Source organism: Falco biarmicus, chromosome 11 (assembly GCF_023638135.1).
Source record: "Falco biarmicus isolate bFalBia1 chromosome 11, bFalBia1.pri, whole genome shotgun sequence".
In the NCBI taxonomy this organism is placed as follows: domain Eukaryota; kingdom Metazoa; phylum Chordata; class Aves; order Falconiformes; family Falconidae; genus Falco; species Falco biarmicus.
The window spans coordinates 4,935,150-4,960,318 of record NC_079298.1 but is presented as its reverse complement, the minus strand read 5'-3'; the positions used below and the strand labels follow the sequence as shown (position 1 = coordinate 4,960,318).

The following is a 25,169-nucleotide window of genomic DNA, read 5'->3' as shown; positions in this document are numbered from 1 at the left end:
TAACAAGTCCTAATGTCATTCTCCAGACATTTATTTTCTTATCCATGCACGTGGAAACAAACTAACAAGGCGTATTTTGCTCAGTTACCAACTCTTCATTGGGTTTTCGCTTGGCTCAAGAGAAATCTCCCAGAACCAAACCCAAGGGGTTGCAGCAGGGATGGGCATTCAGGAAATGCCAGCGGGAAACAAGGCAGCACTGCACCAGCAGACTGCCTGCTTTCTCACACTTCACTACTCCATTAAATGTATTAAATGCATTTAAAAGGCATTTCCTACTGGTTCCCACCAGCATGACAAAGACCAGAAGGAAGATCAGCCCCCAGAAAGGAGAAGCAAAGTCATGTTCTGACATCGCTATTTGAATCTAATTGTATTTTTTTAGCTTTTAATTTAAATAACTACTTCTCAACAGTGCAGTATATATCCACTGGCATGCTCATACCCGTGTGTATATTTCAAAAGTATGTATATGACTGGAGATGAGAAAGATTTATTGTCATTAAGACGTAATTTTTAATACAAGTGGGAAATACAGTTCTTTATTGCTCATCTGTTGGGATAAACACACATAGCAATTACTTTTTATTATTGACTAATCACCAGAGTGCACCTATATTAATGGTTAGCTGTAAACACATTTATCCCTATTAGTCAGAGGAAGGAACTGTGACTAGTTAATTGGCTCGTCTGAAGCAAAATGGGACACAACACTGAAATACCTCTTCTAATTCCATCCAGTCCATTTTATGGATTTATTTTCAGCTTATTTTTTTTTCTCCTCAGCATTTCACCAAAGTTAGAGCTTCTTGGGGCAGGCAGCAGGTCAGCTCACCTGCAAGGTCCCTCTGCAAGGACTGCTGTGCTACACCCTGTAGCCTTACCACCAAGGACTTCTCATGCCTTGTTTCATTCATCTCAAACGCCAGCCAGGAGTAGCTGCAAGTGTGCAGAAAATAGAAGAGTACGGAAAATGGTGTATACACCGACCTTTAGAGAAAAAGGATCACAGTGATGAAACTCAAAACTGGCTTATTTTTAGTCTCTGCCTGAAAAGCACTGGGATAAGCTCTCATCTCTTCTCTCCAAAAAGCCAAGCACAGTTACACCTCTTCTCCCACAAATGAGACGCACAGGTTAACAGCTGAAAAATTAGTTTGCACTGACCTTTATTCATCTCAGCCTCAGGCAAATGGTTTGTTAAGAAAGAAGCTGTGCTCAAAACAGGTTTCCCAGCCAGAGCTGAGAGAGGACCCTGGCAATACTTGTACGTTGCCCAGTTTTCCGTATATCTGCCTAAATTCAGATGTCTGCCTTTGACCTAGACACTGTATGCTCCTCTCATTGTCAATCTGGACAATTAAGCCCAAGATGCAAATCTGAAGTAGGTCAGATGAATTTTCTGAATCTTTCTTCTAACTGAGAAGGGATCTCAGACATCTGCATCTAAGCTTTTCTCTTTAAACTAGAGATTCAAAAGCTGGATGAGCAGACTCTCCCCAGGATATACTTGTTTGCTTGCAATTACTTTTATATTCTCAGGCTTTAATGAATCCTTACATTGCCTACTTTACTTTAAAAAGAGGAGTTAAGCCCTAGATATCACCTGCAAAGTTGATAAAGACATGACATGGTACAGATCTCACCCTAAATCCTTTTTCTGTGATCTCAAACGCAACAAAGACTGGAAAAAAAATCACCATTTTTCAGAGCTGCAGGCTCTTTTCTGCCTAAGAATCACCGAATACAAGTAAATTGGCAGAAGCCACTTGAAACAAGGGAAGCCAATCCGTGAAATCCAAATTAAGCTATTTAGAAAGTTGTCTGAGCAGACAACTCAAGCTCTGCTGGATAACAAGGATCCTTGTGCTTCCCTTTGCTGACTAAAAAAGCAGCATCTGAACTGCAGTGGCTCTCCAACAGTAGGGTCAGATGCTCCTCCTTCACTCTTCTGGCCTCCTGTGTTCATCCCTATAGATGGTGCTGGCTGCTTCTTCACTTAGATGCACACACACATACAACAGAGTAATCAACTGCTCCTTTCAATGCAAGCATGATGTCAGTCATACCTCAGGTGGTCTCTGGATACTAAGACAGCACACATCCTTCATAGTTTCATATTGATTCTCCCACAGGAGTTCAGAATATGGGACAGCTGTGATGTTATGAAGGCCAGGCTGCCAACTGCTGCAGTTAAAAGTCTTATCTAACAGTTGTTTTCTGCTTGAAATACAAGAACACCCTGATATTCTTCCAGTATCAGTTTTATCTCCTGAGACAACTAAAGCAACCAACTATTTAGTTTAAGCACAGACTGACTTTGCCACAAGCAGTCTATTCTGCGGGAACATGGGGCTGAGAAGGAACCCATAAATGCAGTCTGCTGCTCCATCACCACCTATTAACACAGATTTCAGTGTTTCCCCAGCTTGCACATACCTGAATTGATAATCTGAGCACAGCAGTACAGTGTTTCAAGACACTGTATCAGTAATTACAGACTTTTTCAACCAACTGAAGTTCTAACAATTATTTTCAGCAAGTTCTCTACCAAATTTCCACTATCCAGTTTAATTGTGAATGCTATGGCTTGACATAGTGTACTTCTTACAATTAAGAGAATTACTGGTGTGAGTCTTTGTCAACTACGAGCTATGTCCTCGTATCGCCCTGTAAAGCAAACTAAATATTTACACTCAATTCATTCAATCTCCTGGACAAATACATATGCTATTTTTAACTAACCAGCTAAATAGGAGCAAATTTTACATGTTTACCTCAGAGCTGGGCCAACAGTGGTTCAAAGGTGGTAAGACATGTCGGTGGCTTTAATGTACAATGGTGAGCAGTGGGACTTTTTCTTTTCTTAGGAAGTCTTGTTTGGGTTACGAATTTCAGAATTTGTACTGCAGATTGCACAATTATCTTAATCGCTGATGGTTTGGTCCCAGAATGACCAAAGCTGGCCTTTACACCCATCCGTACCCAGACAGACTCTACTACGCTTAGCATTTGACATAGAGGTGTGACAACGCACAGAATCTCAACCTGCACAACAACTTCAACCTGGCAGTCCAAATACTTTTCTGCCTAGAAAGTCTTAAACCTCTTCTGGTTTACCAATCCAACTTAACTCTTCTATAAACTTCTGGTAGGGCTGAATAATGTCATGTTTATTTACAGTTCACTGATTTCTCTTTTTAGAAAACATTTGCTTGCCCCATTTCTGCAGCTGCTGCCTGGTAACTTGGTGATCTTCCCCTCAACAACAAAATCATCCTCCTATGAGTCTTATACAGTGTATGAAAGACAAAAAAAAAAAAAAAAGTGTGAGTAATATATACTCTATATTTCAGAATACCGAGTGGCACTCTTCAGAGCACAGCTACAAGGTCTGTTCAAAGACAAAAATTATGAGAGGAGTATTATCCTCATTTTCAGGAACCTATCTGCATTCCCAGTACTGTCTTTATATTATGAAAATTTACAGTAGCTCACTGTTTCTGAATGTTCAGTTTTGGCCAGGAGCAGTTTCATAAAAGTTTACAGCCAATTCACTTTTCAGTCCAGGTATAATTTTATTTCAGCTCTTTTGAGCACACAGCAGCGGACATTGCTTAGCTGCAGTTCTCCCTCCCTCTCTTCCGATGCCTCTCTCACAACAGCAGCTTTGGATGCAGAACCATTACGCTGCTGCTGTGACTCGACACCAAGAAATCATTCCGTCTTGCTTCGCTCCCCTCCCCACTGACGAGTCCCAAGATACTAGCTGGACGTGCCGCAGTCAGCCTTTCTTCCCAAGAGACTGATAACAACAGTTATCTCTGCTCCAACAGCTCAAGCAGGCGCAGTTTATCCACACTCAACTGAAGAGTCTCTGGTCTGAAGAACTGTCACCCCAATCTCCCTCCCCCGCTCCAGTGCCAACACGAAGCTCAAGGAACTTGGCTGCACACTGGGAAATTTTTTCAACAGCCTGAAAAGAAAGCGACTTCCAGCCAGCATATTGATTCTGCGGCTGCTCTGCAGAAACAACCCAACCCATGGCTACAGTAATTTCTGCAACATCTTGCTAGTGAGAGGGAGGGTGGGGGAGAGGCAGGGGCAAACCAGTGTAACAGCAAATCCACAAGCCACACTCTTGCACCTTCTCTGGCCCAAGCCCAAATCCTCACTCAGCAGCAGTAAACAGGAAGCCACCACCGAACTCCATGACACACATGTGCACCCCAAGCAACCTCCTAAACTTCTTCCTCCTGCAAATACAGCCGTCAGCGCTGTAAAGAAGAGACTATCCCTATCTGTAAAGAAGGGCATCAGGGGTGCAGCTTACGGGTCATCAGAGATCCACGAACTGAACATGCTGCTGTCTGGGGAAGGGCAGCACCCTAATGATTATGTAAATTGCAAGCAGGCTTCTACAAAAGAAAAGCTGTGACTTTTATATTCCATACTGGCTAAAACCCAGGAATATTTTTTTTACTATATTAAATCAAGTCCCTTATGAAAGAGACTTCCACTTCATGAGATATAAAAGCACCTCTATGTACTATCAAGCTACTCCATCACCACCTCTCTTCATCGCTTCAGTTGTGCCACTGCTGATCTGGTTGTAAGGTTTGGCCTCTGCCAATTTATTCACATAGGTCTAGATGCAATGCTGTGAATACTGGACTGCAGTACTTCTGGAAGCATCAAGCAGAGCAAGAATTATGCTAAGAACTAAAAATCTCTGAAAAGGCAGGACTGAAGACGTCAGTCCAAATCAATAAAATAAGCTGTTGCCATTAAAAGTAGCTTTAAGACCTTATTACAGCTTTTAACTGCCTTTCCTGTAAAGAGCTTAGTACAGTAAATGTGAGTAAGCAAATATTAAAAATAGCAGGGGCACTCTTGTTCAATTGCTTTTAACACTGACTCAACTGTCTATGACTCACCCCAAGTACCTCTTGCCTTATCTACCTTCCACATGCTGACCGTAACATCTCTTATTTTACATACTGGACAACGCCACTGCTAACTGAGATGTCCAGGATGGAGGGGTCACATGCATCAATACTCAACACTAAGGTTTCATCAGAATTTTCTACATGTTTTTTCAGCCTTCAGTGATCATTTCTAAGTAAATGATTCACAGGATTATGCTGCAAAAGGACTGAAAGCCAACATCAAAAAAGACTAGAAATTAAAGGGCTGTCATGCTTAAATCAGTCTCAAAAAGTCTGACAGGCAACTACCAAGCATCTCGCTTCACAAAATACTTCCTTACCCTCTCTCCCTCCTAGCTGCAGCCACACAGAGACGCCCTCTAACAAGATCATCCTCCTAGAAACCCGCAAGTTGGGTGGACAGGCTTTCTGAATGCAGTCTCTCTGGCAGTCTTTGTTCAAACCACCCAAAAAATCAGAGAAAAACCCTTCTAAAGCAAGCCTTAGTCTTATTTACTGGAGTTTACAGGAACTAGTGGTTACATATAGGGAATTTCCACACAGTTAAGTTTGTAACTTTTATACTTCAACTGTACATTTACCATCAAAACATCAGAGAGGAACGGAAAAGCCATTACAAAACCTTCATAATAGATGTATTAAACTAAAAAAGGGTAGACTTAGGGTAGATATTAGGAAGAAATTCTTTACTGTGAGGGCAGTGGAGCAGGTTGCCCAGAGCAGCTGCAGATGCCCCATCCCTGTCAGGGTTCAAGGCCAGGCTGGATGGGGTTTAGAGCTACGTGGTCTAGCAGAAGGTATCCCTGAAGAGTGGCAGGGGGTTGGAACTAGATGGCCTTCAAGGTCCCTTCCAAACCAAACCATTCTGCAATTCTATGATTCTATGTACAATTTAATCAAGACTAATCAGGCTAATCAGCTATCAGTTACAATCTGTTTAATACTACATATACACTATAGGTGGCAATATGTGATCCTGTATATTTTATATAAATAACTAGCCCTCCAGAACTATTTTTATGTGCTTAAAAATCATGTAGAGCAAAGTCTTTGCCAGATCTGCAGTAATATTCACTGACCCAAATAACTTAATTTTTATGCTCATGCCTTAAAAGAGATCAGAAAGAAAATGACAAAAGGAAGGAGAGAAGCCAGTGGTAGCAAAGCAACTTCATATAGTTAATCAGCATATATATCCTTCAGAAGTTATGTCAAGTTTTTATTACATCTTCACTTCTCATTGACAAAACAACAATAGTATATTTCTTTAGGGGTTGAGTGGCTTTTTCAGACATCAAGGGAAAAGAAAATGCAGAAGGAGAATCACTATCCTGACAGCATTAATAAAAATACTTCCTATTTTACACAAGTCCCAAGTCGCTGAGTGCTGTATTTGCACTACTCTATTAGGTACCTTATTTGTGAATTATTCATAGTTACTTTTTCTCTTATGTTAGGATATGCTAGCCTTAAAAATTATAACTTTCTTCTATTATTTGCTAGGAAAAGCATAACATGACATGTGTGGGGGATGTTTTCAGCATAACTGAGAAGAGAGGACAGATAAATGTTATGCCCAGACTGACCCATTTGCTTAACTATCAAATAGCATTTGACTGCTTCCAAAACTAACAAAAACTAGCAGTAATGAAGTCTGAGCTCAAACTGTCAAGTCAGAAAAACAGGAACTGTGCTCTAGAATTGGGGTTTCGTATTTCCCCTTTTGAACTTGATACCAGAACTAACAACACATTTTGCATCGAGACCATGAGACAAAATCTTCTGAATTTGGGGTGTGTGTGTGTAAAGTTAAAATCAACTATTTGCTGCAAAGAGTCAGTTCTAACTTCAACTAAACAGAGAGTAGCTTCACAGACAGTGTACTCCTTTTCATACTTCTACAAATGAGAAAACACAGAAGAGTGAATACAGCTGAAAAGGAAAGGCTACCAGAGAGGTCCTCCAGTAAAACACCACTGCCAGGAAATTAGGAAAGACAAAAGAAAAAAAAAAAAAGAAGAGAAGGAGAGAGGCAAATCTGAGGAACTTTAAATCACATCTCTCCCCTGGTTTTATACACTGTGATGGGAACTGGATGTTTTACAATTAAGAGTTCCAAAGCCTGGATCTCAAAATTAAAAACTATGGAGAAAAGGAACTTTCAAAAAGCAGCTGGGCATTTCATGCTTCGCTCAAGCTCTGCAGCTAGACAATTTGCAAATACAGCAGTGCAGCTATTCTGGGCAATAAATATTTAACTGTAGCAGGCAACGCTTCCTACAAATACTCAGAGAAAAAAAAGCTTTGGGGAGCAAATTTGTCTGTTAAAGCACATGCACTTCTGCAGAAAATAATGAAAAATAAAACCAGAAGGCACATGGGGCATACACTAACTGCCAAGTACAGCCTGTTAGCTCCGGCAGTACAAGATGGCTACTTGAGCCTTAGCTCGAAATACTCTTAGCCATAAAAGTACTTCCTTTTTTCTGTCCTTAAAAGCAACTTAGAAATTGAATTGCAAGTTAACATGCAGGAATCTTAACAACAAAACCTCTTTCAAATTTTACTGTGTTGTTGGTTTGACCTAACATACAAACATCCCCAGTCTTAAACTGTCCAACCCTTACAAAAAGTAGCAATACCACATCAGGCATTCCTCAGCATTTACAGAAGCTTCATGGATTTTAGGAAGACTAGCAGCTTCACTCCAAACCACTGCCCTAAGTCACTGTAATTGCCAGAAGGCTGTTATCCCATGAAAAACTGACTCAAAATTCATCAACATATTAGAAGAATCATAATGCTTGGCTAGTTTTCACATTTTAAAAACTAGTCAAAAAACCTATTCTTGTATCTTAACACACTGAAATTGTGTATCAATAAATTTGCAACAGGTATTAGTTACGTTAGGCATATCTCTGTATTGAAAAGTTAACTAGACTTCAGAGAAAACTCACAGAAATTAGTTACAAGTGATCTCTACAACCTTTTATTTTTTAGAAAAAATACCTGTAATTCCTGTAGTAACTTGGATGTATATCACCCCTCCAGCAGTTTTCTTAAGCAATCTGAGAGTTTTCATACGAACTTCAGAGCAGACAGACCCCATTTTTCAAACAAGCCGTCAAAATCTTTCCCTGTGTCTAACAACCTAGAAATCTGGCTGTAACCACGCTGCACTTCTACCTTGGTGTCTACTTCTATGTTGCAAAGTAAAATCGGTTCAGTATCTCACATGGATAAACGCACATAAATTGTACTTAACCAGAAAACAGAACACCAACATTTATTTTTACGTATGTAACTTCTGCACATATTTAGTGGTTACCTCTAATATGCAAGGGTTTTTGCAGTTAAAAACATGTCTACTGCACTTCTCTATACCATTCTAGACACAGTCTTTCTATGCAAATAGAAAAAAAAAGTATTTCCCTCATTCTTAAGGGGAAACAAAAAACCCCAGTGTGCTGTTGGTCTATAGACATTCAACAAGTCAACAGTACAGAACTTGTCACTTCCATGTCTGTGCATCAAGATGACTAACACCACAACACACAACCCATCCAGCAAACATCTCCCTGATCGCTGTGCTGGAGGCTTCTGGTACCATTTCTGGACGATCCTGAGGATTACACAGATCACACTCAAAGCCAGCTGATAAACCTACAGCAGTACTCCATCCTTGCAGGCTTCTGAGGCAGAAAGTGGGGGAGGAAGAGGGGATTTCAGCACTCCCCACAATTTCTCCTTTCCACTTCAACACATGTCTTATGCCACCACTCAGGATGGGAGATCATCTCTGGAGATATATTTAACAGTTTCTGCTCTGGCAGGATCTTCACCCACATGGAACAAGGATGCTCACAGTATGCCGGTTCCACTCAAACCACAAGTGCTTAAGCAGAAAGACGGATTCTCACTAATGTTTGTCAAAATGGCTCATGTACAATTTTACTTTTTTTTAAAAAATACATGACACCTACAGTTACAAGAACCTCAAATTTCTCATCTTCTGTTTTCTTACCAAGCCACCAGAAAGCTGGCTCTCAGCATCCATTGGCTTCCAACAAGAACATACAGCCTTTTCACTCCTCTCCTCCAGCATTCAGTGTACAATTAATCTCTCAATCTCTTCTGAAAATCTGAAAGTCTAGTGGAACAAGACATGCAAAAACCACTCATGAGCAAAGTCACCTCACACATGAGCAAAAAGGCCACAAGCCTTTTCTACAAAATCACTCTGAGTAAAATTAAATTCCTAACATCTGCAAAGAGAGAGAAATCTGTGTGCCACTATTTCCTTCTCTATCATAGCAAGGAAGCAAAAGTACACCTAAGAGATTCAAGAGAGATACAGAAAAACTGCTCTGGTTTTTTTCTTTGATGATACTAGAAGACATGATTTGTTAAGTGTCAAACACATCAGAAATACCATACCGCTTTTTTTTTTGTCTCAAGAATTTCTGAGACCTCATGGACTGTGACCAGAAGTCACTGAAACCATGGCAAAGAACTTCACTTAGGCTGCTTTAAACTTTGTTTTCTGCTAGTTACCACCACATACTTAACCTAGACTCCCAAAAAATACTTTTGTCAAAAACCCTGAAAGAGGCACCCTGCAATTTTAGCTAGGAATGATGAAAGTTTAATTGAGAATTACAAAAGCCAAACCCACCATTTTTAAATCTTGTCGATTCTTTTCTGTTTATTGTAACAAGAGAACAAAGATGTGGCAAGGGAAACAGAATACACATACCAGATATTCCGAGCAAGCCGTTCCTTACTAGTTATTATCGGTTGGGTTTTTTTAGAGGACTGAAACACACAAATTTAATCTGGCAATAAATCCAACTACAGAATTAAATTAAAAATGGACACACAGAGTTGTTAATTTTATTAAACCACAACTTCCATGCCACAGAATGGCTGAAGCGGGAAGGGACCTCTTGAGACTGCCTGCTCCAAGCCCTGCTCAGGCAGGAGTGGTGGGAGCAGGCTGCCCGGGATGTCCCCACTTAGGCTGTTCATCTCTCTGCAGGCAACACCTCTGGGCAGCCTGGTCCAGTGTTTGACCACCCTCACAGTACTAAAGTGTTCAAGGAAGGATGCTCCAGCCTCTTGATTGTGAAATAATTTTTCAAAACTGTTTAAAAAATTAAAAACTTTATTTGTTTTCTTAAGCATAAGATGACATGGTGCCTTATAAAAAACTAATCAGGATTAAATTATTTTTCTTTCCCTAAATCCAGCGCCTTTGACTTAGAACAAGACCACAGCTATAAAATCATAACATAAAAGAGGAAAAAACATTGAATTACTGCAAAATTAATTGGACTGGGCCCCCACCCACCCTTACATTACTCATGCTCACACACAAAAAAATATACCAATTAATTTGTAAGGTCACAGCTTCTGGAAATTAACAGGCTCAAATGCAAATCAAACCAGGAAGATATACCTCAGCTATAAATTAAGAAAATCTGATGCAGGAGTCGGCACGCAAAATCAAGACAGAACTCTACAACAGCGTTTCTAAGTCATCAACTATTTATTGCAGAATGCCTGCTACTGAAGCACACCCACCACACTAGGCTTCTCCACATTGACTCCTCAGGTCAAATTCCCAATAAGGTACCTTTTACTCCTACCCTTTAAAAGATATTTTATAGCTCATCCCTTATTACGGGCAAGACTTGAGACAGATGAAAGAAAGGGAATTACCCCTTCAGAACATTTTATAATGGGATGTTCATGGAGCAGACTGCTTGCTTTTCTGCAGAACTATGCCATATTCCCTACCATTAACAGCCTGATTCTAAAGTAAGTCGAGAAAAATTATCCTCTATTAACAAAGAGATCGAAGATACTTGGCTTCTTCTTAAGTGTGTGGTTGGGACTCTGTGAATTATATGTTAGTGTTTGTAGGCTGTGCCCTTATGAGTACACACCACAAGAAGCCCCATTAAAACCAGTAGAATAGCTTTGTAGGCCCACAAGCATGTACTTGTTTCCAAGATTAGGATTGTTATATCAGTCTTGCCTGCTAATTAAACTACTCCTAACTTTCTCTGCCTCTGAAACTGAGTAACAATAGATTTTGAAAAACAAATACCTTGAAATGGTCTGGGAAAACTGCTGACCTCCACTGCTTTTAATATCTAAAAGAAAGGATTTTCTTTTAAAGCATCATTCAGTCATTAGGCCATACCCTAAAACATTTCTAAAACTACTTTGGCTGTGAGCAGATGTACATGCTTTGTACAGGCAGCAGAGCCTGGTAAAGGTGTTACTATTTTACTGGTGTTTACCAGCCTTTCTGGCAAAAAAAGAAAGCGTACATGGTTCAGCTGTGGGGAGAGCGGCAGTACCTTTCAACAAAAAGGGAGCAGTGAACAACTCAGGGATGGTACAGCTCAAGTGGTTACATAGGTATGAGCAAGCTCTCTTGGCCTGAAAGCAGAACAAGTGCTGATCAAATTGCTTTATATACGTGAGCTGAAACATGTGGTAAATTGTATTTCCAGATGGAGTGATGAAAAAAGTTGCAGTTCTAAGAAAAGCCTTTGCCAGCTTTGGCAAAATTAGCAGGAAGAGATGGTGGTTTGCATCTCAGCTGTATTTTAAAGGCTGAACTCACCACAAAGCTTGGGACAAATAAAGTTCTTTATGTAATTACTCAGCTTCACTGATATGCACTGATCTATCTGTGAGAAACTAAACTTGTGTGGAACTAAAGACAAATGGGAGTTAGCACATATACATACACTAACAAGCACAGCAGTTTACATTAACTGCTAATTAAACTTTATCAAGCAGTTAAGTAACAAAGATATAATGGATTTAAACAGCCTTAAGAAATGTATTCATCAGAGAAAGCATGAAACAATCACAAGACACACAAAGAGGTTGTGCCAGCATAGCAGAGGTGAAGGTACTGAGCAATCCAGATTTCTCTCCCTGAAGAGGCAGAGTCCTATAGGTTGACAGGTCCTGCCCTCGCCATGTAAAATTAATTCTCCAAGCATACAGAGCGAGAGGGTGGTTCTACGTAAATGCTTCTCTGCATGCTAAATGGCACACAGAGCATGTTAATAGGTATATGCCGTGATGCAAGTCGGGTCTAGAGAACTATTTTGTGTGTGCTGGGCTATATGAAGAAGTCACACTGCCTCTACTTAAAAGTATACTGGTGTTTCTTAAGCAGGATTTTCACAACACAGTGTCCAAGTTCACACATCCCTGAGGAAAGCAGAGGAGGCAGCTGATGAGAAGTCCTCTGAGCTGGAAGAGGTATCCATCAGAGTATGCCAATTGCTCAACCAAAGGGATGACATGCCACAACAGGAGTGCCTTAACAGTGCTGCTGTGACCTGCAATGTGAAACCCTCCACACACACAGCATAAACTAAGAAAACTTTTTCACTTAATTTGACAGCAAACTTGTAAGAACATGGTGAGATGAAACCTGGAGATACCACACACTTTCATTGCAAGATAAACTTCTAGGTAGTACCAACAAGGAGCAAACAGTTAATCTGTACACAGCTAAGCTACTGTGACCAGTATCATGGGTTTTAGTTGTTTAAGGCTGTGCTGGCATATACTGACTACTCAAGACTTAATGTTACCTCTTTTTAAGCAAAGCAAGCCTTCCGTTTGCTGATGAATCTTGCTTATATGGATGTAACTTGGTGGTGGTGTAAGTCACATGTACAGGAAGCTGAAAGGACTGTAAAACCCGCAGGACTTCTTTTTTTTTTTTTTTTAAACTTAGCAGAAGATAGCTGTTCTTCTTTTGTAAAATGAAGCTTTTTAAGTCAGCTATCCCTGTATGTCCTTTCACTCACCACCTGTGCCTTTGACAGTGAAATCAAACCCAGGCTCTCCTGTACTAAACAATTCCACACTTGTAAGAAAGTTGTTCACAGCGATGAATTACTACTAAAATGAGTGCTCGTATAAAACAACACAAGTTGGGTTTTTTTCTAGGTGATGCTGGTGTTAAGACAAAGGCTTCCAGGTGAAAATCCCAGTTGGCAATGCTTGTGCTAGTGATTTGCACATATGTACAACACATTCAGTGGGCTATGGGGGCCTGCTCTGTATCATCACTAAACACAACTTCTACATTCCCTTCATGAGGGCAATGATGCAGCAGCATGAACACAAACAGACATTTTCTTGGCAATGAAGAGTTATGACCCTACAAACAAATGGGCATCAGACAGGCCCCTCTTCTCTGACTATACCAGCACTCTGCAGAGACTGGATGAACTCTTGACTATTCCCTACCTTTAGGGGACAGAGTTTTTAAGAGGCTTTCTAAAAATCAATATGTAACAATCAAATAAAACACGTTTTCAGCCATTCTCTGCCCAAGCCAGGCACTGATGTTTCTAATAGGAAAACAGTGAGAAAAAGTTACAAGGCTATAACACAGTTTCAGAAGAACGTGCGGTCCATTATGGCCTACAGACCAAATAGACTTTACCATTAGAAACTGGAAGGCAGCAAGCGCTAAGGTTCAGCATTGCAGCTGTTACTTCAATTAGTGAAGTCAAATGAACCTTTTTCTTCCTTCAGCTTAAGTCTAAAGAACAAGAAAGAAGGACAGAAGATTCAAATGAAGAAAAAAAAAACCCCACAGTTTAATACAAAGGCAACAGAAATCAATAGCAGGAAAAAACAAAAAGGTAAACAGTGAATGTGTAATCTTTTGTTCTCAGGGGAGAGGATAAGTCCTGTAGAAGAGAGTGCTTCAGCACAGTTAATAGAGCTGTGAAGGGTGGCAACAGAGGCTGATACATACAGGTCAGGCTCGCTGACTTAACTGTCTGGTTCCTTTTGAACTTTTAAACTCTCTGAACAGGTGGGCTCTGGCAATTTCAAAATTATTAGCATTTGTTTTGCCATACTTTGAGGAAAAGTGAAATGCAGAAACATTCAGGAAGTGAAAGGTTATTTCTTGTGCATCTGCAGTAAACACGAAAGACACTCTGCGTATAAGAAAACCATAAGTAAACTCCAAATGCCAGCTTATAGTTATTCTTCATCAGAAACCTCAGAACTGAGTGGCCACACTTTCTTTCCATGCAGGCGGCCACCAACTTGAGTTGAGATGCAAGCACTTGATACCCTAGGGACAACAGAAACAACCCAACTAAAATAGCGGATTTAAATATAAAAGACTGAGCCTAATGCAACACTTAAGCTAGACAGTACCTTTTGTACTTGTGGTGTTTTTCCCCTTAAACATCTAATGCCCTAAAAACTAATATAGCTTTATAAAAACCAAACAAACAGCCTGCTTTGAATTTGTTATCACACTCTGGTAAAATCCAGAGGAGTAGAGACAGGTATTTATGGATGGCAAGCAACAGCAAGTTATGTAGACAGTACAAGTGCCAAGGCTTTTAAGGTTTGTTTTGCTTAATGTATGTCTTGTGCTGCTAGTGTATCAAAATAAGTATAAAAGTAAGTTCCGCCAAATTAATTTCCTCAAAAATTCAGTTTGCATACAAATTTTTTGCAAGTGTTCCCTCTCCTCTCACTCCCCTCTCAAGTCGCAGACCTACCATGATGATCCAGCATTCTGCTTTGTTTTCCTTATATAAAAAAGTAGAAGGCTTAAGTTAGTCCTTCCTCTGACATGAAAGGTGTAAGGATTTTTTTTTCAAGAACTGCTGTCTCCAGCACAGCCCTAGGCACAGTAGCTCTCACAGATCTAGGTACAACCTCCCAGGCTGAACAAGAATTTTTTTCCTGTTCTAAATAGCATGAGTCAATATTACCTCAATCTCAACTTCCAACCAGTCAAACTAAGTAGTTTAAAAGATCTGAAGTGGAAGGCCAACAAATTTATTTTGACAGAATACGCCCCAGACTGAAAGGTAACTATTAGGAATACTGCTAATAAAATTAAGTAATTCAATACCCTGCTAAATTCCAACTGGGCCACCTGATGGGCAATCCAGACTCCACTCAAGTCTTCAAATAGCTGAAAATGACCTGAAACAAAACACTCAAGAAACAGTTTAAATGGCACTTGGTGTACAAAACTGCTAAAACTTGCAGTATATTCATGTATATCAGTGGCTCAACAAGCGAGGGCCACTCTGAGATCCACTCTGCAAAAAAAGGGAGATAGTGTACCACAGTCTGAGGAATGTGCAAATTTTCCTTTAGGAGTTTTCTCCTGGAAGTAGGAGTAGCCGTCGTCACTTAGATTTTGTGTTTAAAGGGAAGTAAGCCTTTGAGGACTGGGGAGGGAACACAACATTTCTAGGAGAGTGGAGGAGAAATGTGTTGAAGGAATAAACAGGTTGTTCAGCCAAAGTCAGGCACTGGCCAGTGACACATCTGAGATTAAAACACCTCAAGGGTTCTATACTCCTCAAATGCTGCATTACATGCTTATCCACCAGCAGACTGACTCCTTATCTTTGTGAGCCTTCCCGTCTCCTCCTCCACTACACACAGAGGCAACCGAAGTCTTGACTCATGGTAAATCCTATGTGCCTCAAAAGTCAGAGAACACAGCATTAAATACTGAATTTATTCCATTTATTAGCAGACCCTCCTCTACATAACAGACTGGCTTCAAATACGAGTCCAAAAGACTTCACAAAGCAAAGCTGCTAGATTCATCCATCATAAACGCATGTATTTCTTGAAGCCAGATTGTAAAACTGTAAAACTTGTAAAAGTTTGTTCTTTACTAGCAAGCCCTTGCTGCTCATCCACAGCTACAGCAGAACCGTGACTTGGTATTCCTGGAGGACTGTTTACTTTCAGAACTGCTGACGAAGCAGAATCAATAGTAACACCAAGGCATTTACTCCAATACAATTTTCCTATTCTTTGGTAGCTATAACAGCATTTGTTCAGAATCTTAACCTTGCAGGCAAGTTCCTCCTCAAACAAAAACTCCAACTTGATTTTTCCCAGACTTTCACCACCACCTTGCTCCATAGCTCACGATGATGTATACATTCTCTGCTTTTCCATCAACTTCCAGTTCTTTTCCTTTATTTCCTATCTTACCTTTCACATCCTGCAGGGAAAAAAAAAAATAATCTAACAGAATAATTTTATGGGACAGCTGTTTTAAAGTGTGATCATAATCACATAACATGCAGAGAACCATATTCACACCACTTATCAAACAACTCATACAGTGTCAGAGGATGGTAAAAGCTAATGATGTGTAATATGAGTGGTACAGACTACCCTCCTTCCAAGTAGAAGCTGCTCTTCCAGTTCCTTGTAGCTCAGTTCTTATGTCAGTTATGCAACTTATGTTACACTTATATAACCAGTTCAGGGAAAAAATGAGACTTACTCTAGCCAGCAAAACTGTCTGTACTTTTATAAACCCTTCAGCACAAAGAAAAATGTCAGGACCTGTTCCTTAAAAATCCACCTGTTTTCAACAGGCCAGGACATTAAAACCACTAAATCACACTTCCTCACTCTCAATGAAGAGAAACTGCAACCAATTTGCCCAAAAGAACCATCATCAACTTCTTTTTCCAGTAACCTAGCACTTTTTAGCATTGTTTCAGGGTTTTGGAAGGATCAGGTGAACAGGGAAAACAAATACTGGACAGGGTACCTGAAGGTCTGATAAAGACATCAAGTGATGAGCAGAATAACACCCCCCAGTCTGTCACTTCATATACTGCAGCAACAGATAGGTGTAACAATTTTAGCTATCAAACACCCAAAATGCCGTTCTTTTGAGATTCCACTTTCCTGATGAGCTCCAACCATATTTATCTCACCCTGCTAGCAAAACTGAGCAGTATCAGTCCATGAAAAAGTTTTCTTTGCAAAAGGCAGGCTTTGAGCACTAACTGACTGAATCATGTGCTTGAACTGTAAAAGCCATTTTCTATCACTTTGGCAAGTGCTTGCTATTACCAATACCTGAAAGCTAATTGCATTTTAAGTGCTTTAGAGATCTACAGCAACTCTGGATGTGTTTACAGAAATAATAGCCGATCATTAAGAAATCGCAAACTGTTGGACAGGCTACAGAAGAACAACTTGAATACTGCCAATTTATTGTCCAGGAGAAAACATTTTGTCACTTTTAATTGCTGTTGGACATAAGATGAGTCAGGAACCCAGCTCAGTCTTCATAACCTGGCTTCTCAGCATGCTTTCTGGTTCGTAGCTTCTCATAACAATCTTTTTCACATCTAAATACAAATCAGTCTTAAGGGTTTGTTTTTATGTGTAAAAGCTTTAACCTCTCAAAACAATTCAAACACCTTCCTCTTTATGTAAACACAGAGCAATTCATACCCAACAAAGTGAACAAAGTTTCAAGGGTTCTCCATTTGGGTTGGTGTTGTATTTTGAACCTCTCTTCCTCATACCAAGTCAGCCAGCAGCAAGGTGCCAAGGAGAAAAAGGTGTTTCACCTCCAGATTGAGGGAGGATGGGGAGGCACATGGTAGGAAAGAGGTGAAATCTTCCTGCCTGCAACTGCGGGCATCACTGTCAGGATGCTGCCTATGAAAACGGAAAGATTTTTCCCCTCTACACAAAAAAAGGGAAGCTAGTTTCTGTGAATTCAGTCTTTTATTTGCAAGGTCGTGAACTGCTACAGAAGCGTCCAGCTAAGCTTACTGAATTAGTAGTGCTTATTCTTCCAGCCCAGAACCCTGGCTTACTTCCAGTCCCCCAAGAGGTAAAGTAAAAGAATTAAAGTTTAAATTGCAAACTCTGGCTAAGGAAAAAGAGTTTAAAAGGTATGTTGATTTTCACCACTGAGTCTGTTCAGTGACTGTTCATGTACACTTCAGCTTTTTGCTTTGCAATTGAAACAGGTCTACTTTCCAAAGCTTTTGTAGTAGATATTCTCTCCAGATCTTGCTTCCCATTTGTTTTTTTAATAAACTCATCGAACACGCAAGTTAATTCGGACACATAGAAACAGCATATGCTTGAACAGTTCAAGATTTACAGGAGCTGCCTTTCAAACAAGGCCACCTTGAAACAAATTCTGATTTTTGCAGTGCAGCTACTTCCAGGAGTTCGCAAACTAAAAGTTGCTCCAGTTTTGTGTTTATATTTTTGTGCAAATTTAAACCCACTCACCCTGGCTTTTTACAAAGCTTTCACCTAATCTTTCCCAAAGGTCAAACATTTGCAGTTTTGCTCTGCAGGAGCATAGTATATTCTCTGTTCCACTGGGCTTTGGGGCAAACAGCTTGCAGATACTTAAACAAGTAAGGTATTTAAGGAGAACTGAATCACTAAAAATGTACCGAGAAAAACACTTCTAAAATCTGCCTGTAATCATTAACTTTCAACACCGCAAATGACAGCAAGAGCCTGATGCGATCTGCTGTTTGCTCAGACATGAGCAGCATGTCCTTAGCTGGCTCTGTATTTCAAAGCACCTGCCTCTGTGTCACCTAGCACAAACCCAGATCAAGGTGCAACTTCCTGTGTGTTTTAAAAACAAGTGCCAGGAGGAAATGCCTACTACTCCCCATATATGGTCAAAACTGAACTTAATATCAAGCTCCAGCAGTCAAGAATAAAATGGTACCAACATATATACATTCTGCTCAAGAAGAAAACTGCAGAGAAACTTTTACAAGCAAGAGTTAAACTGAGCTAACTGGAGTTAAGTTTAAACACCAATGCAACTTTGAATTACTTCCATCTCCCCCCAGGAAAACCACCACCAAAAACAATGAAAAAAACCCCAACTTTCTTGTACTGCACTTATCTGCCCTTCAGGTCTCTATGCTTCAAAATACATCCCCCCATCCCTAATCCATTGGAGTGGCCACCCCATTAGCCACATGCTTCCCCAGCATCGCCCCACCCTCCTCCTAAGCACAGATTCAATGCCTGTTTAAAGAGAGGTGGGTCCAGCCTCTCCTGCCACACTGAGTGGCTGCCATGTTGTCTCTGCCATCAACCTCCATGGTTGACATGCTTCAGGCTTTTGCGTCCTGATTCTCCTTATGTATGTCCTTTCTATACAGATCTTGAAAATCCCAACTCAACAGGATTATCCAAACAACATAATAATTGCTTTCACACCACGTACAGCAGAATTATGTTTTTAGGTGTCTGGAGAAGGTGGAAAGTAGGCGCAACTTTCCAAATGCCAGGTTACCTGCTCCACATGCCTGCTTGTCCCTTCGCGTGATGGATATCCAGCTGATGGGTGACCTGCCTGCCTGCATAGCAGCTGTCCCCACCCTTAGGGGAAGGAGCACCTACAGATGGGGGCTAAGAGATGTCCAAAAAGCGTCTTTATCCCTCATACAGGAACAGATGCCAGACTGACAGCTAGCCCAAATAAATTTTTCCAAGCCCTTAATCTGCACAGAAGGGCAAGGCAGCAGTATCTCTATGCAGTTCCAGTCACAACAGAGACCAAGCACAGGGGATCTGAGCTCACTCAGGAGCACCTGGGATATTTTTTCACCTCACCCTTTCCCATCCGCGGGCAGAACCGAAGTTATTTCATTCCCGTTCCTCCCATCACCAAACCTGCCCCCCGCCCCCCACACGCCACAACATGGCTCAAACTCCCTTCGGCTCATATACCCCATGCTGCGCCGGCCCCTCACCGCCGAGGGGAGCCCAGCGGCCCCGCACTCCAGCCCAGGCCCCTCACCGCTCAGGGGTGCCCACAGCCCCGCACCGCTCAGGGGAGCCCACAGCCCCGCACCCCTGCCCAGGCGCCGGCCCCTCACCGCCGAGGAGAACCCAGCGGCCCCGGGCCCGGCCGCCGCGCTGAGCCCGGGAAGCCTCAGGCCGCCCCCGCGCCGTCGGCCATCTCGGGAGCTTCCCTCAGCAAAAGCGCCCGCCGCCCGCACCGCCCTCCCCGGCTCCCCTCAGCCCAGGGGCCCGGCCGAGGGGCGCGGCAGCCCCCCCCGGCCCCACTCACCGCCTCCGTCGCGCCGAGCCGAGCCGGCGTGAGGGGAGTGCGGGGCGGCCGTTCCGCTCAGCCGCAGCGCTGGCGGGGCGGCAGGGCCCGGCCCGGTGCTGTCCGAGAGCGGAGCCGGCGGGCGCTCGGCAGCGGCAGGGCGGCGGTCCCGGCACGGCGGCGGAGCCCGCCTGCGGAGCATGCGCCGGGCCGGGCCCGCCCCGGGGTGGTGCCGCGCCGCCACCTCCCGCCGCGCGGGCTGAGGGGAGCTGCTGGCGGGCGAGCCGCGGGCGGCTCGGGCCCTCAGAGGCCACTCCTGCTGGGGCCGTCGCGGCCTGCGCGGAGCCCGCTCAGCGAGGAGGCAGCGGGGTTTGACGTGGGGCTGTCCCCGGCTGGTGTGAAGCGAGGCAAAGCGTTCAAGGCGTGCGGCGGGGCGCCAGCCCGGAGGTTTGATCTGCAGGTGCCTCAGGCCCCCCGGCAGCCAACATGGCGCCGCGCGGTGAGGGCGAGGGGTGCTCCGGCTGCGCGGGCCAGTGCCTGCCGTGCCGTAGCTGGGTGACCGGCGGGGTCGGGTTAACAAACCTGTGGCCCTATCTCCAGCCTCAGCAGGCACGAACGAGCCGGCGCAAGCAGCCTGGTGTTTACACCAAAATGAGATAACGCGCAGCTCTGCTGCCCGTACCGAAGCTGGTTGCTTCACTGAGGTTTCAAACTCCTTTTTTTCTCTCGGGAATCACAGGGAATGGCACAAGTGGAAGTAGTAGCAGTAAGAAAATGATGCAGTTCAATGGAATGATTCCCTCTTTCCCCCCCCCCCCACACACACACATATATTTGGTGTTTTCTTCTGAAAGAGCCAACCTGCTGCTGCATTTTCGAAAATTGTCCCAACAGCTGAATCGGTCATTTAAAAAAAAAACACCACCACCCTGGTAAACGTGCCCCTTGTTGACATGATGGAGTTTCACATAATTCAGACTAATTGGAGCACTGGTAACATCTTGTCAAGCTCTCCTCACGCACAACTGTGCAAGCCCCTTTGTGTTCTGAAGCATTTATATCCCAGCACAGTTAATTGGCCCCAGCTCAGCTGCCCTGTGCCTCAGCAGTCCTGAGTCCTGAACCTTTTCTCCAGGAAATCAAACCAAAGCTTTTCTTCTCCAACGGGAGCTGGGAGGCCGCGGCCAATGGATGTGCATGTCAGGTGGTTGTAGTTTACAAATTATAGCTAGATAAATATTGACTTTTTTTTTCCCCTTCAGCAAGAGGGAACAAGCTAGCCCTTCCCCACCTGCTTCCCCAGCTGTCCAGGAGCCAGCAGAGCCTAATTTGGATGTTTTTGCACCCTGTTAATCTTCTTCCTCAGCCACTGGGTCTGGATTAACCGTGTGCTATGGGTGCAGAGGAAAGCACCATAGTCTCGCCCTGTTTCCATCACTCTGGTAATCTTAACTCAGGTCAGAAATGGGCCTGAGGCTGTAAGGAGAGATGTCAAACCCTGCACATGCACGGGGCTGTGCCAAGGCTCTTAGACCCGACCTTTTCTTGCTCTTTTGCTCCCCACCCTCCGCTCTGGGATCTGCCTGCAGAGGCTGTGCTTCCATTGATTAGCTTTCATTCTTGCTAGTCCTTTCCATGGCTTTGCCTTTATCATGATAAAATCAGTTTTTCTCAGTGGGTTTTCATGCCAAATAACATACCAGATCTTTATTATTTATGCTTTACAGGCAGGGGTCGTTTCCCAGCACAGCAACTGATGCTGCAGAAGTCCTTGAATCCTGAAGCTCAAAGCTACAAATCAAATCAAAGCAAAGCTGAGGAGGTGGCTGTGACGGAAGGATTGTATAAGGGGCTTAGCCTGGGCCTGCTTGTGCCTGCAGCAGCTCAGAGCAGAGCAGCTTTACCTCTGCCTCCGTCTAAATCAGTGCCTAGAGCCCAAGACCATGTCCAGGAATGACGCAGGCTCCGAAAGGCCACATCCTTCAGTGGGAATTAAACACTCATGTTCACACATGTCTCTCTAAAAAAGGGGCTGAGCTCCTGTGGCACTTACAGTCTCACAGAAACTGCGTGTTCAGTCTCCTAGTCCTGCCTGCAATGTGAGCTTTTTGCTTTTTCTCTTTAATTTCAGGACACTAGTGTCTGCTCGTTTCTACTAGTTGTTCCATGACATATAACTGGGATGAAATTAATGTGCTTCTAAAAATTACTCCAAGAACTATGTTAATAACAGGGGAGGATTTCCAACCTATACCCAAAATGGTCTGCTTTTACCACAACATACCATCCTATGGGAAGGATGTAATTTTGCATTAAAACCTTTAAAGTAGTCTTCTCTAAGGAATTAATCACATGTATTTTTTGCTGAATATGTTTTCTTGCTTATATAGAGAATAGGCTTGTAAAGAGCTGCAGAAAAGGCATTTGATGCAAAATAAATTTTTCTTTCCCCTGTCAGTCCTGTACTTGGGTGCAGTGACAGGTCAGAAGAATTATTTTGTGTCTTATGTATTTATTTTGCAAATTCCAGGATTCATGGATATCCTCCACCAAAAAAAAAAAAAAAGGCAAAATAAACATGGCCAGCATTGACTGTCTTGATATTTGTGAATTAAAAACCAAACTAAATTCAAACAAACCCTCTTTGGCAGCCTTCTTTAAAGAAGGGGTAAGGATGGATGCACACATTATCTCTTACTTGCCTGCTCTGCAGTTTGGTTTTCAAGCTTCCAGAAGCCAAACTTCACTTTTGCCTCTGAAATGGTGATGTTTCCACACTATTTTAAACAGTATAAATGTCTGGAAAGCTTTTTTTTTTTTTCATGGCATTTCAAGGTACAGTGAGGAGCTGTACATACAGTAAAGTGCTTTAAATCACCGATGCCATCAGCTTGGGATTGTCTGGACCTTTACATAAATATGATCTAACACTACCTAAGTGGCTTCAGTTTGTCATTGATTTGTTCCTGGCAGTACTTCTGGAGCCTGGTTCTTCTCATACGTACTAGCAAAAATCAGGAGGAGGCAATGAAGTCAGAGGTGCTGTGTAATGTGTAAAATGAGCTGCTGACTTTCAATGTCAGCAATTCCTTAAACTTTGGATAGTATTAGAAAGTATTCTGAGAATAATTCTCTGTGCTCTTGTATGCTCCTGCAGAGTGTCAGGCTATGTTCAGTGCTGCTCAAATTAGAACTTATTTTTAAAATATTTTTTTCCCCCAAAAGAAAAACATTCTTCCATTTTTATCTCCAGGAAAAAAAGTGGGAGTTACAAAGGAAAGCAACTTGAAGGACTTTTTACAATGGCGTGTAGGATATGGGTAGGACAAAGGGTAATGAAGTTAAGCTAAAAGAGGGTAGATTTAGGGTAGATATTAGGAAAAATTCTTTACTGTGAGGGCAGCAAAGCACTGGCCCAGGCTGCCCGGAGCAGCTGTGGGTGCCCCATCCCTGGCAGGGCTCAAGGCCAGGCTGGACGGGGCTGGGAGCAGCCTGGGCTGGGGGGAGGGGTCCCTGCCCATGGTGGGGGGTGGGACTGGGTGGTCTTGGAGGTCCCTTCCAACCCAAACCATTCTGTGATTCTATGATTTTTTCATTAAGATCAACCACACTGATCTTTTCACTTGAAGTTATTTTTTATAACACAGAGAGCAGAAGCTGTTCTCATCTGGACCCGCGCTGGGTTTGGTTCACCCTGCTGTGGCTGGAGCATGGGGAGCAGCCAGGATGCAGGGCCAGGAGGAGCAGGAGGACCAGGCTATCAGGCAACACAGAGCTGGGTCAGGTGAAGGGGGTCACACCGCAACAACCTTAGGGGCTCCAAACCACCCACTGGGTGCCGGCCCGTCAGCTGGGTGTTACGGGTGAATTCATGCTGCAACCTCCTTCCCGTCATGACTCTCCATTGACGAAGTGGGTAGCGCTGTACACCATCACCATGCAGTATCTTAGAGACTGTGAGGCCCCCAGACACTGCAGTGGTGGGGTGGGACTTGCCATGGGAGCTGTATAAATAGATACACAAGTGCACAAGTTCTTTCATCTGATCTGTTGCTGAATTTATCTTAAACTTCCTGTGCTCACACAACATGGGTGAAACCATGTTTGTGACAGTTTTCAGAGTGCTCGTCAAGTGTGAGAATTTATTTTGAGACATCAGGAATGTGTGAATTGCTTCTTCATTATTAACTACTTCTAAATATCATGCTCAACCCCCTTTTTTTAAGCTAAGTGGGGTTTCTAATAACCTCAGTTTGGGGAAGAAGAGGTACTTCATGTCAGTAGTCCAAATTTACTCTGCAAAACAAAGGATTAAATTTTGCCCATCCAAAGCAGTCCTTGTTCTGAGGGTGCCGTGGCAGCTGCTGCTGAAGGCCAAGCTGCAGGGGGATTTCCTGCACGGGGCTGAAGCGAGCTGGCAGAGCAGTGTGTAGGAGGTGTAACACATAGCTTGATTTCCCGATTTCCCGGGCCAGGGAGCTGGAGCTGCTCACTTTGCTCCAAGCTTAGGAGCATGGTGCTGCTGCTGCTGTGCCTCAATCCTGAATCAGGTATGTGCAAGTTGCTGCTTGCCTTCACTGTCTGTTTTTTCCCATTGCTCGCTTTCTGGTTGTTCATTGTCCTCTTAACAAACTGAACCAACAGCATTATGTGCATTTTTTTCCCTAGATTTCTCTGCTGAAAAATATACTTTGTGTTCACTTCTCGTAAGGCAGAAACTGGGTTTGTGTAAAGACCTGTAGAGCAGCTGCAAAGGATGGGAGTTACACCAGTGCCTGTGGCCGCGCAGCTGGCACACTGCAACTGGGGCAGCCTAAATCTGGCTCCTTGTCTCAGCCATCACTGCTCTGAAACATAGTAAAGCAGTGTGGTGGTGGTGCTGGTAGCAATGATGGTGGGGTGGTGGTGATGGTGGCCAGCTCCAAATCCCACTTCTGATTCCTTCTCCACTGAAGTCAGACTCATTTGATGAGCACCTTTTTATTGTGCTTCAAGCAAACTAGTAAAATATGCAAAGACAAATCAGTACTGCCCAGAACCTCAAACGCATTTTCTTCAGCTCATCTGCTTTCCAGCACTGCTGTCTCCAGCAGGATGAGTTTGGTGCTTGCACAGTTCACAGGTACCCACTTGCCACCACGCTCCCTGCCAGCTACACCACTAGAGCTAGACACAGTTGCTTATATACTAGCTTCATATATATATATATATATACACATACACACACATATAAAACCCAGAAAAAGCTCTATGTGCAACGGTTGGCTTTTATAAGGGCAAGTCTAGCACTAACTGGAACTTGAGGTGGGTCTGCTGGT

General features: G+C 43.0%; 1 protein-coding gene and 1 long non-coding RNA gene across 4 annotated transcripts in view; one reads left to right on the top strand and one right to left on the bottom strand.

The window, feature by feature from the left end:
* Positions 1-20,018, bottom strand: part of JAK1 (Janus kinase 1) — a 62,625-nt gene extending 42,607 nt beyond the window's left edge. For 2 of the 3 annotated variants that reach the window (XM_056355689.1, XM_056355692.1), the window contains exon 1: positions 19,873-20,018. The gene's annotated coding sequence lies outside the window, so the exon portion shown is untranslated. The remainder of the gene's footprint in view (positions 1-19,872) is intronic. The other variant, XM_056355691.1, reaches the window with a different exon arrangement.
* A 171-nt stretch (positions 20,019-20,189) lies between these two features.
* Positions 20,190-22,428, top strand: LOC130156835 (uncharacterized). Its single transcript, XR_008824624.1, has 2 exons — positions 20,190-20,555; positions 21,579-22,428. It is a non-coding gene; the product is annotated as an uncharacterized LOC130156835 (long non-coding RNA).
* Positions 22,429-25,169: the final 2,741 nt, after the last annotated feature.